Source organism: Entelurus aequoreus, linkage group LG04 (genome assembly GCF_033978785.1).
Source record: "Entelurus aequoreus isolate RoL-2023_Sb linkage group LG04, RoL_Eaeq_v1.1, whole genome shotgun sequence".
NCBI classification, from domain to species: Eukaryota; Metazoa; Chordata; class Actinopteri; order Syngnathiformes; family Syngnathidae; genus Entelurus; species Entelurus aequoreus.
Window position 1 is genome coordinate 11,796,122 of NC_084734.1, and position 18,642 is coordinate 11,814,763.

Consider the following 18,642-nt stretch of genomic DNA (forward strand, 5'->3'; position numbering starts at 1 on the left):
CTGAAAAAGTGGCTTAAGGAAAATCAAGAAGTGTGAGCACTAGAACTGGGTGTAGTATGGACAAATTGGGCCAATTATTTTCAATGTGTTTTTATTTCTGTACTTGTCTTAAAGGCCTACTGAAATGAATTTTTTTATTTAAACGGGAATGGCAGATCCATTCTATGTGTCATACTTGATAATTTCGCAATATTGCCATATTTTTGCTGAAAGGATTTAGTAGAGAAAATCGACGATAAAGTTCGCAACTTTTGCTCGCTGATAAAAAAGCCTTGCCTGTACCGGAAGTAGCGTGACGTCACAGGAGGTAATATTCCTCACAATTTTCCTTTGTTTACAATGGAGCGAGAGAGATTCGGAGCGACAAAGCGACGACTACCCCATTAACTTGAGCGAGGATGAAATATTCGTGGATGAGGAACGTTAGAGTGAAGAACTAGAGGCAGTGCAGGACGTATCTTTTTTCGCTCTGACCGTAACTTAGGTACAAGCTGGCTCATTGGATTCCACACTCTCTCCTTTTTCTATTGTGGATCACGGATTTGTATTTCAAACCACCTCGGATACTATATCCTCTTGAAAATGAGAGTCGAGCACGCGAAATGGACATTCACAGTGACTTTTATCTCCACGACAATACATCGGTGACACACTTAGCTACTGAGCTAACGTGATAGCATCGTGCTTAACTGCATATAGAAACAAAATAAATAAATCCCTGACTGGAAGGATAGACAGAAGATCAACAATACTATTAAACCATGGACATGTAACTACACAGTTAATAATTCTCAGCCTGGTAAAGCTTAACAATGCTGTTGCTAACTACGCTAAGGCTAACTTAGCAACTTAGCAACCGGACCTCACAGAGCTATGATAAAAACATTAGCGCTCCACCTACGCCAGCCAGCACTCATCTGCTCATCAACAGCCGTGCTCACCTGTGTTCCAGCGATCGACGGCGCGACGAAGGACTTCATCCGTGGGTTTGGCGGCTAGCATCGGCTAGGCGTCTGCTATCCAAGTAAGTAGTCCTTGTTGTGTTGCTACAGCCAGCCGCTAATACACCGATCTCACCTACAACGTTCTTCTTTGCAGCCTCCATTGTTCATTAAACAAATTGCAAAAGATTCACCAACACAGATGTCCAGAATACTATGGAATTATGAAATGAAAACAGAGCTTTTTCTACGGGCTCCGAATACTTCCCTTGCCCTCGTGACGTCACACGCATACGTCAGCATAATAAAACGTTTTTAACCGGAAGTGTGGCGGGAAATTTAAAATTGCACTTTATAAGTTAACCCGGCCGTATTGGCATGTGTTGCAATGTTAAGATTTCATCATTGATATATAAACTATCAGACTGCGTGGTCGGTAGTAGTGGGTCTCAGTAGGCCTTTAATCCTTCTGTATGTGTTTTACACTTTTCTCAACTTTTTTTTAAAAGCCTAAGCAGGGATGAGGGTTGCAAATTACACTGTAGCCTGTGGCTAGACGTCTTATGTACTTGGACATCAGTTACCTGAAGGTAGCAATGTTTAATTGTACTGTCCCTGTCAAATAAATACATAAATAAATAATATTAAACATATAAACAATAATTACATTTGTCATAATTAAAGGCCTACTAAAACCCACTACTACCGACCACGCAGTCTGATAGTTTATACATCAATGATGAAATCTTAACATTGCAACACATGCCAATACGGCCGGGTTAACTTATAAAGTGCAATTTTAAATTTCCCGCTAAACTTCCGGTTGAAAACGGCTTTGGATGATGACGTATGCGCGTGACGTAGCCAGTGAAACAGGAGTATCGGTAGCCCATAGAAGCCAATACAAAAAGCTCTGTTTTCATCTCATAATTCCACAGTATTCTGGACATCTGTGTTGGTGAATCTTTTGCAATTTGTTTAATGAACAATGGAGACTGCAAAGAAGAAAGTTGTAGGTGGGATCGGTGTATTAGCGGCTGGCTGTAGCAACACAACCAAGAGGACTTACTTGGATAGCAGACGCGCTATCTGACGCTAGCCGCCAACCGCATCTGTGATCGGGTGAAGTCCTTCGTCGCGCCGTCGATCGCTGGAACGCAGGTGAGCACGGGTGTTGATGAGCAGATGAGGGCTGGCTGGCGTAGGTGGAGCGCTAATGTTTTTATCATAGCTCTGTGAGGTCCGGTTGCTAAGTTAGCTTCAATGGCGTCGTTAGCAACAGCATTGTTAAGCTTTGCCAGGCTGAGAATTATTAACCGTGTAGTTACATGTCCATGGTTTAATAGTATTGTTGATCTTCTGTCTATCCTTCCAGTCAGGGATTTATTTATTTTGTTTCTATCTGCATTTGAGCCAGATGCTATCACGTTAGCTCAGTAGCTAAAGAGCTTCGCCGATGTATTGTCGTGGAGATAAAAGTCACTGTGAATGTCCATTTTACGTTCTCGACTCTCATTTTCAAGAGGATATAGTATCCGAGGTGGTTTAAAATACAAATCCGTGATCCACAATAGAAAAAGGAGAGAGTGTGGAATCCAATGAGCCAGCTTGTACCTAAGTTACGGTCAGAGCGAAAAAAGATATGTCTTGCACTGCATTCTAGTCCGTCACTCTAACGTTCCTCATCCACGAATCTTTCATCCTCACTCAAATTAATGGGGTAATCGTCGCTTTCTCGGTCCGAATCGCTCTAGCTGCGTTGAAAACAATAAGAAAATATGAGGAGGCGAACAACTGACTACATCACGCTACTTCCGGTAGGGGCAAGGCTTTTTTTTATCAGAGACCAAAAGTTGCGAACTTTATCGTCGTTGTTCTATACTAAATCCTTTCAGCAAAAATATGGCAATATTGCGAAATGATCAAGTATGACACATAGAATGGATCTGCTTACCCCGTTTAAATAAAAAAAAATCATTTCAGTAGGCCTTTAAATAGTTAGGTAATGTATGGTTTACCTAACACAGTCGGCAACCTTCAGCACACAAAGAGCCACTTGAGCCCATTCCCCCCAAATAAAACCCATAGAGCCGCGAACTCTGATTCCTAAAATGCCGATAACACCACTTATAGTTTCGTTATACTTATGCTATAGAATTTATGAAATCAAACGCTTGACAAATAACGATTCCTATTTTATTCCTGGGTATAAGCAAATCACCAAATTATTTTAAATACGAGAAAAAAAAATAGCTTACTGGGGTTTGACCGCTAAAAACAATACAATTGCTTGTAGGGTTATACGGTATAGCGGTACTAGTATAGTATCTCGGTACTAATGAATCAAAAACTGTACTTTACTCAGTTTGAAAAGAACCGGTTCCTGGGCACGACGTCATGTCGTGGCATTGCTGGTTTTACAAGCAGAGGAGCATGTTCGGCAGCGCGCGCACACGGAGTACTTACAAGCAGACACAGCGTGTAGACAGAAAAGGGAGAATGGACGCATTTTGGTGTAAAAAGTAAAGATAAAGGTGAAGTTATAACACTGAAAAACCCTCAGGAAGAAGTGCTTTAAGACATGGCTAGCTAGCTACCAGCTAACATCCATCCACAGTCTGCAGTGTTTTAGCTACCGTATTTTTCTGGAGTATAAGTCGCACCAGCCGAAAATGCATAATAAAGAAGGAAAAAAAACACATATAAGTCGCACTGGAGTATAAGTTGCATTTTTTGGGGAAATGTATTTGATAAAAGCCAACACCAAGAATAGACATTTGAAAGGCAATTTAAAATAAATCAAGAATAGTGAACAACAGGCTGAATAAGTGTACGTTATATGAGGCATAAATAACCAACTGAGAACGTGCCTGGTATGTTAACGTAACATATTATGGTAAGAGTCATTCGAATAACTATAACATATAGAACATGCTATACGTTTACCAAACAATCTGTCACTCCTAATCGCTAAATCCCATGAAATCTTTTACGTCTAGTCTCTTACGTGAATGAGCTAAATAATATTATTTGATATTTTACGCTAATGTGTTAATAATTTCACACATAAGTCGCTCCTGAGTATAAGTCACACCCCCGGCCAAACTATGAAAAAAACTGCGACTTATAGTCCGAAAAATACGGTACTTCTAACCCTGGCCTCCATGGCGACAAATAAAGTAAGTTTCTTACAAGTATCATTATCACTGGAGGATGAGGAATAGCTAAGCATGCTTCACTACACACTGTAGGAGGATACAATAGCTCACTGGCGTCACAATGTAAACAAACGCCATGGGTGGATCTACACCTGACATCCACTGTAATGATACCAAGTACAAGAGCGTATTGAGTTGATACTACTATGATGACATCGATATTTTTTATCCTCACAAAATCTTTTTTCTTTAATTTCATATTATGTTTATAAACTCAGAAAATATGTCCCTGGACACATGAGCACTTTGAATATGACCAACCAATGTATGATCCTGTAACTACTTGGTATCGGATCCATACCTAAATGTGTGGTATCATCCAAAACTAATGTAAAGTATCGAAGAAGAGAATAATAAGTGATTATTACATTTTAACAGAAGTGTAGATAGAACATGTTAAAACAGAAAATAAGCAGATATTAACAGTAAATGAACAAGTGGATTAATAATCCGTTTTTACAGTTTGTCCCTCGTAATGTGTACAAAATAATAGGTAGATAAATGACACAATATGTTACTGCATACGTCAGCAGACTAATTAGGAGTCTTTGTTTGTTTACTTACTACTAAAAGACAAGTTGTCTAGTATGTTCACTATTTTATTTAAGGACTAAATTACAATAATAAACATGTGTTTCATATACTCTATGATTTTTTGTTCAAATAAAGACAACAATGACATTTTTGTGGTCTCCTTGATATGGAAAAATATCGAAATACATTTTGGTACCGGTACCAAAATATTGGTATCAAGACAACCCCAGCTGCTTGTCAGCAAGAGATGACGCACAGGGGCTGTGACGTACATTTCCATCGACAATACATCAAAATGTTTTATTTTCTCTCTCTCCAAAAATAACAACTGTTAAATTAAAATTAAGTAAATAAATGCGTTATACTTGTATAGCGCTTTTCTACCTTCAAGGTACTCAAAGCAGTTTTGACACTATTTCCACATTCACCCATTCACACACACATTCACACACTGATGGCGGGAGCTGCCATGCAAGGCCCTAACTACCACCCATCAGGGGCAAGGGTGAAGTAGGGTGAAGTGTCTTGCTCAAGGACACAACGGACGTGACGAGGTTGGTAGAAGGTGGGGATTGAACCAGGAACCCTCAGGTTTCTGGCACGGCCACTCTCCCAACCGCGCCACGCCGGCCCCTAAATAAATTAAGTAGCCATTATTTGTTGACATCTAGTTTCAAAGCCAAAGGGCGTCATGGCGTCATGAAAGAGCCGCTGGTTGAAGACCTCAAGAGATAAATGAGATTCCAATCATTTTTCTACCGCTTGTCCCTTTTGGGGTTGCGGGGGGTGCTGGAGCCTATCAATCAATCAATCAATCAATGTTTATTTATATAGCCCTAAATCACAAGTGTCTCAAAGGGCTGTACAAGCCACAACGACATCCTCGGTACAGAGCCCACATACGGGCAAGGAAAAACTCACCCCAGTGGGACGTCGGTGAATGACTATGAGAAACCTTGGAGAGGACCGCATATGTGGGTAACCCCCCCCCCTCTAGGGGAGACCGAAAGCAACGGATGTCGAGTGGGTCTGACATAACATTGTGAAAGTCCAGTCCACAGTGGATCCAACACATCAGCGGGAGTCCAGTCCACAGCGGGGCCAACAGGAAACCATCCCGAGCGGAGACAGGTCAGCAGCGCAGAGATGTCCCCAACCGATGCACAGGCTAGTGGTCCACCCGGGGTCCCGGCTCTGGACAGCCAGCACTTCATCCATGGCCACCGGACCTATGCAACTCCCCCTCGCAAGGGACAGGGGAGAAGAGGAGAGAAGAAAAGAAACGGCAGATCAACTGGTCTAAAAAAGGGGGGGTCTATTTAAAGGCTAGATTATACAAATGAGTTTTAAGATGGGACTTAAATGCTTCTACTGAGGTAGCATCTCTAACTGTTACCGGGAGGGCATTCCAGAGTACTGGAGCCCGAATAGAAAACGCTCTATAGCCCGCAGACTTTTTTTTGGCTCTGGGAATCACTAATAAGCCGGAGTTCTTTGAACGCAGATTTCTTGTCGGGACATATGGTACAATACAATCGGCGAGATAGACTGGAGCTAAACCGTGTAATATTTTATACGTAAGTAGTAAAACCTTAAAGTCGCATCTTAAGTGCACAGGAAGCCAGTGCAAGTGAGCCAGTATAGGCGTAATATGATCAAACTTTCTTGTTTTTGTCAGAAGTCTAGCAGCCGCATTTTGTACCAACTGTAATCTTTTAATGCTAGACATAGGGAGGCCCGAAAATAATACGTTACAGTAATCGAGACGAGACGTAACGAACGCATGAATAATGATCTCAGCGTCGCTAGTGGACAAGATGGAACGAATTTTAGCGATATTACGGAGATGAAAGAAGGCCGTTTTAGTAACACTCTTAATGTGTGACTCAAACGAGAGAGTTGGGTCGAAGATAATACCCAGATTCTTTACCGAGTCTCCTTGTTTAATTGTTTGGTTGTCAAATGTTAAGGTGGTATTATTAAATAGATGTTGGTGTCTAGCAGGACCGATAATCAGCATTTCCGTTTTCTTAGCGTTGAGTTGCAAAAAGTTAGCGGACATCCATTGTTTAATTTCATTAAGACACGCCTCCAGCTGACTACAGTCCGGCGTGTTGGTCAGCTTTAGGGGCATGTAGAGTTGAGTGTCATCAGCATAACAGTGAAAGCTAACACCGTACTTGCGTATGATGTCACCCAGCGGCAGCATGTAAATACTAAAGAGTGCAGGGCCAAGAACCGAACCCTGGGGAACTCCGCACGTTACCTTGACATAGTCCGAGGTCACATTGTTATGGGAGACGCACTGCATCCTGTCAGTAAGATAAGAGTTAAACCAAGACAAGGCTAAGTCTGACATACCAATACGTGTTTTGATACGCTCTAATACAATATTATGATCGACGGTATCGAAAGCGGCGCTAAGATCAAGAAGCAGCAACATAGATGACGCATCAGAATCCATCGTTAGCAATAGATCATTAGTCATTTTTGCGAGGGCTGTCTCCGTAGAGTGATTTGCCCTGAAACCGGATTGAAAAGGTTCACAGAGATTGTTAGTCACTAAGTGTTCATTTAGCTGCTGTGCAACAATTTTTTTGAGAATTTTAGAACCCTCAGGTTTCTGGCACGGCCACTCTCCCAACCGCGCCACGCCGGCCCCTAAATAAATTAAGTAGCCATTATTTGTTGACATCTAGTTTCAAAGCCAAAGGGCGTCATGGCGTCATGAAAGAGCCGCTGGTTGCAGACCTCAAGAGATAAATGAGATTCCATCCATTTTTCTACCGCTTGTCCCTTTTGGGGTTGCGGGGGGTGCTGGAGCCTATCTCAGCTGCATTCGGGCGGAAGGCGGGGTACAGCCTGGACAAGTGTCCACTTCATCACAGGGCCAATACAGATAGACAACATTCACACTCACATTCACACTCTAGGGACCATTTAGTGTTACCAATCAACCCATTCTGTTCATAACTTTTATGGACAGAATTTCTAGGCGCAGTCAAGGCGTTGAGGGGATCTGGTTTGGTGGCTGCAGGATTAGGTCTCTGCTTTTTGCAGCTGATGTGGTCCTGATGGCTTCATCTGGCCAGGATCTTTAGCTCTCACTGGATCGGTTCGAGTGTGAAGCGACTGGGATGAGAATCAGCGCCTACAAGTCCGAGTCCATGGTTCTCTCCCGGGAAAGTGCCATCTCCGGGTTGGGGAGGAGACCCTGCCCCAAGTGGAGGAGTTCAAGTACCTCGGAGTCTTGTTCACGAGTGAGGGAAGAGTGGCTGGTGAGATCGACAGGCGGATCGGTGCGGCGTCTTCAGTAATGCGGACGCTGTATCGATCCGTTGTGGTGAAGAAGGAGCTGAGCCGGAAGGCAAAGCTCTCAATTTACCGGTCGATCTACGTTCCCATCCTCACCTATGGTCATGAGCTTTGGGTTATGACCGAAAGGACAAGATCACTTGTACAAGATCTACGTTCCCATCCTCACCTATGGTCATGAGCATTGGGCTATGACCGAAAGGACAAGATCACGGGTACAAGATCTACGTTCCCATCCTCACCAATGGTCATAAGCTTTGGGTTATGACCGAAAGGACAAGATCATGGGTACAAGATCTACGTTCCCATCCTCACCAATGGTCATGAGCTTTGGGTTACGACCGAAAGGACAAGGTCACGGGTACAAGATCTACGTTCCCATCCTCACCTATGGTCATGAGCTTTGAGCTATGACCGAAAGGACAAGATCACGGGTACAAGATCTACGTTCCCATCCTCACCAATGGTCATGAGCTTGGGGTTATGACCTAAAGGACAAGATCTACGTTCCCATCCTCACCTATGGTCATGAGCTTTGGGTTATGACCGAAAGGACAAGATCACAGGTACAAGATCTATGTTCCCATCCTCACCAATGGTCATGAGCTTGGGGTTATGACCTAAAGGACAAGATCTACGTTCCCATCCTCACCTATGGTCATGAGCTTTGGGTTATGACCGAAAGGACAAGATCACTTGTACAAGACCTACGTTCCCTTCCTCACCTATGGTCATGAGCGTTGGGCTATGACTGAAAGGACAAGATCACGGGTACAAGATCTACGTTCCCATCCTCACCAATGGTCATAAGCTTTGGGTTATGACCGAAAGGACAAGATCATGGGTACAAGATCTACGTTCCCATCCTCACCAATGGTCATGAGCTTTGGGTTACGACCGAAAGGACAAGGTCACGGGTACAAGATCTACGTTCCCATCCTCACCAATGGTCATGAGCTTTGGGCTATGACCGAAAGGACAAGGTCACGGGTACAAGATCTACGTTCCCATTCTCACCAATGGTCATGAGCTTTGGGTTATGACCAAAAGGACAAGGTCATGGGTACAAGATCTACGTTCCCATCCTCACCTATGGTCATGAGCTTTGGGCTATGACCGAAAGGACAAGATCACGGGTACAAGATCTACGTTCCCATCCTCACCAATGGTCATGAGCTTGGGGTTATGACCTAAAGGACAAGATCTACGTTCCCATCCTCACCTATGGTCATGAGCTTTGGGTTATGACCGAAAGGACAAGATCGCAGGTACAAGACCTACGTTCCCTTCCTCACCTATGGTCATGAGCGTTGGGCTATGACTGAAAGGACAAGATCACGGGTACAAGATCTACGTTCCCATCCTCACCAATGGTCATAAGCTTTGGGTTATGACCGAAAGGACAAGATCATGGGTACAAGATCTACGTTCCCATCCTCACCAATGGTCATGAGCTTTGGGTTACGACCGAAAGGACAAGGTCACGGGTACAAGATCTACGTTCCCATCCTCACCAATGGTCATGAGCTTTGGGTTATGACCGAAAGGACAAGGTCATGGGTACAAGATCTACGTTCCCATCCTCACAAATGGTCATGAGCTTTGGGTTATGACCTAAAGGACAAGATCTACGTTCCCATCCTCACCTATGGTCATGAGCTTTGGGTTATGACCGAACGGACAAGATCACGGGTATAAGATCACGGGTACAAGATCTACGTTCCCATCCTCACCTACGGTCATGAGCTTTGGGTTATGACCTAAAGGACAATATCTACGTTCCCATCCCCACCTATGGTCATGAGCTTTGGGTTATGACCGAAAGGACAAGATCATGGGTACAAGATCTACGTTCCCATCCTCACCAATGGTCATGAGCTTTGGGTTACGACCGAAAGGACAAGGTCACGGGTACAAGATCTACGTTCCCATCCTCACCAATGGTCATGAGCTTTGGGTTACGACCGAAAGGACAAGGTCACGGGTACAAGATCTACGTTCCCATCCTCACCAATGGTCATGAGCTTTGGGTTATGACCGAAAGGACAAGGTCATGGGTACAAGATCTACGTTCCCATCCTCACAAATGGTCATGAGCTTTGGGTTATGACCTAAAGGACAAGATCACGGGTACAAGATCTACGTTCCCATCCTCACCAATGGTCATGAGCTTTGGGTTATGACCGAAAGGACAAGGTCATGGGTACAAGATCTACGTTCCCATCCTCACCAATTGTCATGAGCTTTGGGTTATGACCGAAAGGACAAGATCACGGGTACAAGGTCTACGTTCCCATTCTCACCAATGGTCATGAGCTTTGGGTTATGACCAAAAGGACAAGGTCATGGGTACAAGATCTACGTTCCCATCCTCACCAATGGTCATGAGCTTTGGGTTATGACCGAAAGGACAAGATCACGGGTACAAGATCTACGTTCCCATCCTCACCTATGGTCATGAGCTTTGGGCTATGACCGAAAGGACAAGATCACGGGTACAAGATCTACGTTCCCATCCTCACCAATGGTCATGAGCTTGGGGATATGACCTAAAGGACAAGATCTACGTTCCCATCCTCACCTATGGTCATGAGCTTTGGGTTATGACCGAAAGGACAACATCACAGGTACAAGATCTACGTTCCCATCCTCACCAATGGTAATGAGCTTGGGGTTATGACCGAAAGGACAAGGTCACGGGTACAAGATCTACGTTCCCATCCTCACCAATGGTCATGAGCTTTGGATTATGACCGAAAGGATAAGATCACGGGTACAAGATCTACGTTCCCATCCTCACCAATGGTCATGAGCTTGGGGTTATGACCTAAAGGACAAGATCTACGTTCCCATCCTCACCTATGGTCATGAGCTTTGGGTTATGACCGAAAGGACAAGATCACAGGTACAAGATCTATGTTCCCATCCTCACCAATGGTCATGAGCTTGGGGTTATGACCTAAAGGACAAGATCTACGTTCCCATCCTCACCTATGGTCATGAGCTTTGGGTTATGACCGAAAGGACAAGATCACTTGTACAAGACCTACGTTCCCTTCCTCACCTATGGTCATGAGCGTTGGGCTATGACTGAAAGGACAAGATCACGGGTACAAGATCTACGTTCCCATCCTCACCAATGGTCATAAGCTTTGGGTTATGACCGAAAGGACAAGATCATGGGTACAAGATCTACGTTCCCATCCTCACCAATGGTCATGAGCTTTGGGTTACGACCGAAAGGACAAGGTCACGGGTACAAGATCTACGTTCCCATCCTCACCAATGGTCATGAGCTTTGGGTTATGACCGAAAGGACAAGGTCACGGGTACAAGATCTACGTTCCCATCCTCACAAATGGTCATGAGCTTTGGGTTATGACCTAAAGGACAAGATCTACGTTCCCATCCTCACCTATGGTCATAAGCTTTGGGTTATGACCGAAAGGACAAGATCACAGGTACAAGATCTATGTTCCCATCCTCACCAATGGTCATGAGCTTGGTGTTATGACCTAAAGGACAAGATCTACGTTCCCATCCTTACCTATGGTCATGAGCTTTGGGTTATGACCGAAAGGACAAGATCACTTGTACAAGATCTACGTTCCCATCCTCACCTATGGTCATGAGCGTTGGGCTATGACCGAAAGGACAATATCACGGGTACAAGTTCTACGTTCCCATCCTCACCAATGGTCATAAGCTTTGGGTTATGACCGAAAGGACAAGATCATGGGTACAAGATCTATGTTCCCATCCTCACCAATGGTCATGAGCTTTGGGTTACGACCGAAAGGACAAGGTCACGGGTACAAGATCTACGTTCCCATCCTCACCAATGGTCATGAGCTTTGGGTTACGACCGAAAGGACAAGGTCATGGGTACAAGATCTACGTTCCCATCCTCACCTATGGTCATGAGCTTTGGGTTATGACCGAAAGGACAAGATCACTTGTACAAGATCTACGTTCCCATCCTCACCTATGGTCATGAGCTTTGGGTTGTGACTGAAAGGACAAGATCACGGGTACAAGATCTACGTTCCCATCCTCACCAATGGTCATGAGCTTGGGGTTATGACCTAAAGGACAAGATCTACGTTCCCATTCTCACCTATGGTCATGAGCTTTGGGCTATGACCGAAAGGACAAGATCACGGGTACAAGATCTACGTTCCCATCTTCACCTATGGTCATGAGCTTTGGGGTATGACCGAAAGGACAAGATCACGGGTACAAGATCTACGTTCCCATCCTCACCTATGGTCATGAGCTTTGGGCTATGACCGAAAGGACAAGGTCATGGGTACAAGATCTATGTTCCCACCCTCACCAATTGTCATGAGCTTTGGGTTATGACCGAAAGGACAAGATCACGGGTACAAGATCTACGTTCCCATTCTCACCAATGGTCATGAGCTTTGGGTTATGACCAAAAGGACAAGGTCATGGGTACAAGATCTACGTTCCCATCCTCACCAATGGTCATGAGCTTTGGGTTATGACCGAAAGGACAAGATCACGGGTACAAGATCTACGTTCCCATCCTCACCAATGGTCATGAGCTTGGGGTTATGACCTAAAGGACAAGATCTACGTTCCCATCCTCACCTATGGTCATGAGCTTTGGGTTATGACCGAAAGGACAAGATCATGGGTACAAGATCTACGTTCCCATCCTCACCAATGGTCATGAGCTTGGGGTTATGACCTAAAGGACAAGATCTACGTTCCCGTCCTCACCTATGGTCATGAGCTTTGGGTTATGACCGAAAGGACAAGATCACAGGTACAAGATCTACGTTCCCATCCTCACCAATGGTCTTGAGCTTGGGGTTATGACCTAAAGGACAAGATCTACGTTCCCATCCTCACCTATGGTCATGAGCTTTGGGTTATGACCGAAAGGACAAGATCACTTGTACAAGATCTACGTTCCCATCCTCACCTATGGTCATGAGCGTTGGGCTATAACCGAAAGGACAAGATCACGGGTACAAGATCTACGTTCCCATCCTCACCAATGGTCATAAGCTTTGGGTTATGACCGAAAGGACAAGATCATGGGTACAAGATCTACGTTCCCATCCTCACCAATGGTCATGAGCTTTGGGTTACGACCGAAAGGACAAGATCACGGGTACAAGATCTACGTTCCCATCCTCACCAATGGTCATGAGCTTTGGGTTACGACCGAAAGGACAAGGTCACGGGTACAAGATCTACGTTCCCATCCTCACCAATGGTCATGAGCTTTGGGTTACGACCGAAAGGACAAGGTCATGGGTACAAGATCTACGTTCCCATCCTCACCTATGGTCATGAGCTTTGGGTTATGACCGAAAGGACAAGATCACTTGTACAAGATCTACGTTCCCATCCTCACCTATGGTCATGAGCTTTGGGTTGTGACTGAAAGGACAAGATCACGGGTACAAGATCTACGTTCCCATCCTCACCAATGGTCATGAGCTTGGGGTTGTGACCTAAAGGACAAGATCTACGTTCCCATTCTCACCTATGGTCATGAGCTTTGGGCTATGACCGAAAGGACAAGATCACGGGTACAAGATCTACGTTCCCATCCTCACCTATGGTCATGAGCTTTGGGGTATGACCGAAAGGACAAGATCACGGGTACAAGATCTACGTTCCCATCCTCACCTATGGTCATGAGCTTTGGGCTATGACCGAAAGGACAAGGTCATGGGTACAAGATCTATGTTCCCACCCTCACCAATTGTCATGAGCTTTGGGTTATGACCGAAAGGACAAGATCACGGGTACAAGATCTACGTTCCCATTCTCACCAATGGTCATGAGCTTTGGGTTATGACCAAAAGGACAAGGTCATGGGTACAAGATCTACGTTCCCATCCTCACCAATGGTCATGAGCTTTGGGTTATGACCGAAAGGACAAGATCACGGGTACAAGATCTACGTTCCCATCCTCACCAATGGTCATGAGCTTTGGGTTATGACCTAAAGGACAAGATCTACGTTCCCATCCTCACCTATGGTCATGAGCTTTGGGTTATGACCGAAAGGACAAGATCATGGGTACAAGATCTACGTTCCCATCCTCACCAATGGTCATGAGCTTTGGGTTACGACCGAAAGGACAAGGTCACGGGTACAAGATCTACGTTCCCATCCTCACCAATGGTCATGAGCTTTGGGTTATGACCGAAAGGACAAGGTCACGGGTACAAGATCTACGTTCCCATCCTCACAAATGGTCATGAGCTTTGGGTTATGACCTAAAGGACAAGATCTACGTTCCCATCCTCACCTATGGTCATGAGCTTTGGGTTATGACCGAAAGGACAAGATCACTTGTACAAGATCTACGTTCCCATCCTCACCTATGGTCATGAGCGTTGGGCTATGACCGAAAGGACAATATCACGGGTACAAGTTCTACGTTCCCATCCTCACCAATGGTCATAAGCTTTGGGTTATGACCGAAAGGACAAGATCATGGGTACAAGATCTATGTTCCCATCCTCACCAATGGTCATGAGCTTTGGGTTACGACCGAAAGGACAAGGTCACGGGTACAAGATCTACGTTCCCATCCTCACCAATGGTCATGAGCTTTGGGTTACGACCGAAAGGACAAGGTCATGGGTACAAGATCTACGTTCCCATCCTCACCTATGGTCATGAGCTTTGGGTTATGACCGAAAGGACAAGATCACTTGTACAAGATCTACGTTCCCATCCTCACCTATGGTCATGAGCTTTGGGTTGTGACTGAAAGGACAAGATCACGGGTACAAGATCTACGTTCCCATCCTCACCAATGGTCATGAGCTTGGGGTTATGACCTAAAGGACAAGATCTACGTTCCCATTCTCACCTATGGTCATGAGCTTTGGGCTATGACCGAAAGGACAAGATCACGGGTACAAGATCTACGTTCCCATCCTCACCTATGGTCATGAGCTTTGGGGTATGACCGAAAGGACAAGATCACGGGTACAAGATCTACGTTCCCATCCTCACCTATGGTCATGAGCTTTGGGCTATGACCGAAAGGACAAGGTCATGGGTACAAGATCTATGTTCCCACCCTCACCAATTGTCATGAGCTTTGGGTTATGACCGAAAGGACAAGATCACGGGTACAAGATCTACGTTCCCATTCTCACCAATGGTCATGAGCTTTGGGTTATGACCAAAAGGACAAGGTCATGGGTACAAGATCTACGTTCCCATCCTCACCAATGGTCATGAGCTTTGGGTTATGACCGAAAGGACAAGATCACGGGTACAAGATCTACGTTCCCATCCTCACCAATGGTCATGAGCTTGGGGTTATGACCTAAAGGACAAGATCTACGTTCCCATCCTCACCTATGGTCATGAGCTTTGGGTTATGACCGAAAGGACAAGATCATGGGTACAAGATCTACGTTCCCATCCTCACCAATGGTCATGAGCTTGGGGTTATGACCTAAAGGACAAGATCTACGTTCCCATCCTCACCTATGGTCATGAGCTTTGGGTTATGACCGAAAGAACAAGATCACAGGTACAAGATCTACGTTCCCATCCTCACCAATGGTCATGAGCTTGGGGTTATGACCTAAAGGACAAGATCTACGTTCCCATCCTCACCTATGGTCATGAGCTTTGGGTTATGACCGAAAGGACAAGATCACTTGTACAAGATCTACGTTCCCATCCTCACCTATGGTCATGAGCGTTGGGCTATAACCGAAAGGACAAGATCACGGGTACAAGATCTACGTTCCCATCCTCACCAATGGTCATAAGCTTTGGGTTATGACCGAAAGGACAAGATCATGGGTACAAGATCTACGTTCCCATCCTCACCAATGGTCATGAGCTTTGGGTTACGACCGAAAGGACAAGATCACGGGTACAAGATCTACGTTCCCATCCTCACCAATGGTCATGAGCTTTGGGTTACGACCGAAAGGACAAGGTCACGGGTACAAGATCTACGTTCCCATCCTCACCAATGGTCATGAGCTTTGGGTTACGACCGAAAGGACAAGGTCATGGGTACAAGATCTACGTTCCCATCCTCACCTATGGTCATGAGCTTTGGGTTATGACCGAAAGGACAAGATCACTTGTACAAGATCTACGTTCCCATCCTCACCTATGGTCATGAGCTTTGGGTTGTGACTGAAAGGACAAGATCACGGGTACAAGATCTACGTTCCCATCCTCACCAATGGTCATGAGCTTGGGGTTATGACCTAAAGGACAAGATCTACGTTCCCATTCTCACCTATGGTCATGAGCTTTGGGCTATGACCGAAAGGACAAGATCACGGGTACAAGATCTACGTTCCCATCCTCACCTATGGTCATGAGCTTTGGGGTATGACCGAAAGGACAAGATCACGGGTACAAGATCTACGTTCCCATCCTCACCTATGGTCATGAGCTTTGGGCTATGACCGAAAGGACAAGGTCATGGGTACAAGATCTATGTTCCCACCCTCACCAATTGTCATGAGCTTTGGGTTATGACCGAAAGGACAAGATCACGGGTACAAGATCTACGTTCCCATTCTCACCAATGGTCATGAGCTTTGGGTTATGACCAAAAGGACAAGGTCATGGGTACAAGATCTACGTTCCCATCCTCACCAATGGTCATGAGCTTTGGGTTATGACCGAAAGGACAAGATCACGGGTACAAGATCTACGTTCCCATCCTCACCAATGGTCATGAGCTTGGGGTTATGACCTAAAGGACAAGATCTACGTTCCCATCCTCACCTATGGTCATGAGCTTTGGGTTATGACCGAAAGGACAAGATCATGGGTACAAGATCTACGTTCCCATCCTCACCAATGGTCATGAGCTTGGGGTTATGACCTAAAGGACAAGATCTACGTTCCCATCCTCACCTATGGTCATGAGCTTTGGGTTATGACCGAAAGGACAAGATCACAGGTACAAGATCTACGTTCCCATCCTCACCAATGGTCATGAGCTTGGGGTTATGACCTAAAGGACAAGATCTACGTTCCCATCCTCACCTATGGTCATGAGCTTTGGGTTATGACCGAAAGGACAAGATCACTTGTACAAGATCTACGTTCCCATCCTCACCTATGGTCATGAGCGTTGGGCTATAACCGAAAGGACAAGATCACGGGTACAAGATCTACGTTCCCATCCTCACCAATGGTCATAAGCTTTGGGTTATGACCGAAAGGACAAGATCATGGGTACAAGATCTACGTTCCCATCCTCACCAATGGTCATGAGCTTTGGGTTACGACCGAAAGGACAAGGTCACGGGTACAAGATCTACGTTCCCATCCTCACCTATGGTCATGAGCTTTGGGCTATGACCGAAAGGACAAGATCACGGGTACAAGATCTACGTTCCCATCCTCACCAATGGTCATGAGCTTGGGGTTATGACCTAAAGGACAAGATCTACGTTCCCATCCTCACCTATGGTCATGAGCTTTGGGTTATGACCGAAAGGACAAGATCTCAGGTACAAGATCTATGTTCCCATCCTCACCAATGGTCATGAGCTTGGGGTTATGACCTAAAGGACAAGATCTACGTTCCCATCCTCACCTATGGTCATGAGCTTTGGGTTATGACCGAAAGGAGAAGATCACTTGTACAAGATCTACGTTCCCATCCTCACCTATGGTCATGAGCGTTGGGCTATGACCGAAAGGACAAGATCACGGGTACAAGATCTACGTTCCCATTCTCACCAATGGTCATGAGCTTTGGGTTACGACCGAAAGGACAAGGTCACGGGTACAAGATTTACGTTCCCATCCTCACCAATGGTCATGAGCTTTGGGTTATGACCTACAGGACAAGATCTACGTTCCCATCCTCACCTATGGTCATGAGCTTTGGGTTATGACCGAACGGACAAGATCACGGATACAAGATCACGGGTACAAGATCTACGTTCCCATCCTCACCTACGGTCATGAGCTTTGGGTTATGACCGAAAGGACAAGATCACGGGTACAAGCGGCCCAAATGAGTTTCCTCCGCCGGGTGGCGGGTCTCTCCCTTAGAGATAGGGTGAGAAGCTCTGCCATCCGGGGGGGAGCTCAAAGTAAAGCTGCTGCTCCTCCACATGGAGAGGAGCCAGATGAGGTGGTTCGGGCATCTGGTCAGGATGCCACCCGAACGCCTCCCTAGGGAGGTGTTTAGGGCACGTCCGACCGGCAGGAGGCCACGGGGAAGACCCAGGACATGTTGGGAAGACTATGTCTCCCGGCTGGCCTGGGAACGCCTCGGGATCCCCCGGGAAGAGCTGGACCAAGTGGCTGGGGAGAGGGAAGTCTGGGCTTCCCTGCTTAGGCTGCTGCCCCCGCGACCCGACTTCGGATAAGCGGAAGAAAATGGATGGATGGATGGATGGAATCAACCTGTTATCTAATTTTAACTTACAAGATGTTAGGAGACACATTCGGATTCATCAATGAATATTACTTCACAATGCTCTGTATTAACTAATAAATCTATTAAAAATGAAGAAAAACAGCGCCTGTCTTCAGGTGTCTTCTGATTCACCAGGTAAAGTGAAGTGTGTCTTCCTCCCAGCAAGAAGGTTCCAGGTGCGTGACTTTCCTTAGAGACGATAAAAGAACGACT

At 45.6% G+C, this 18,642-nt stretch overlaps 1 protein-coding gene across 5 annotated transcripts in view; it reads left to right on the forward strand.

Annotated features, from left to right (window-relative positions):
• Positions 1-18,642, forward strand: part of LOC133648285 (seipin-like) — a 52,380-nt gene that overhangs the window by 14,312 nt on the left and 19,426 nt on the right. The gene's annotated exons all lie outside the window — the stretch shown is intronic.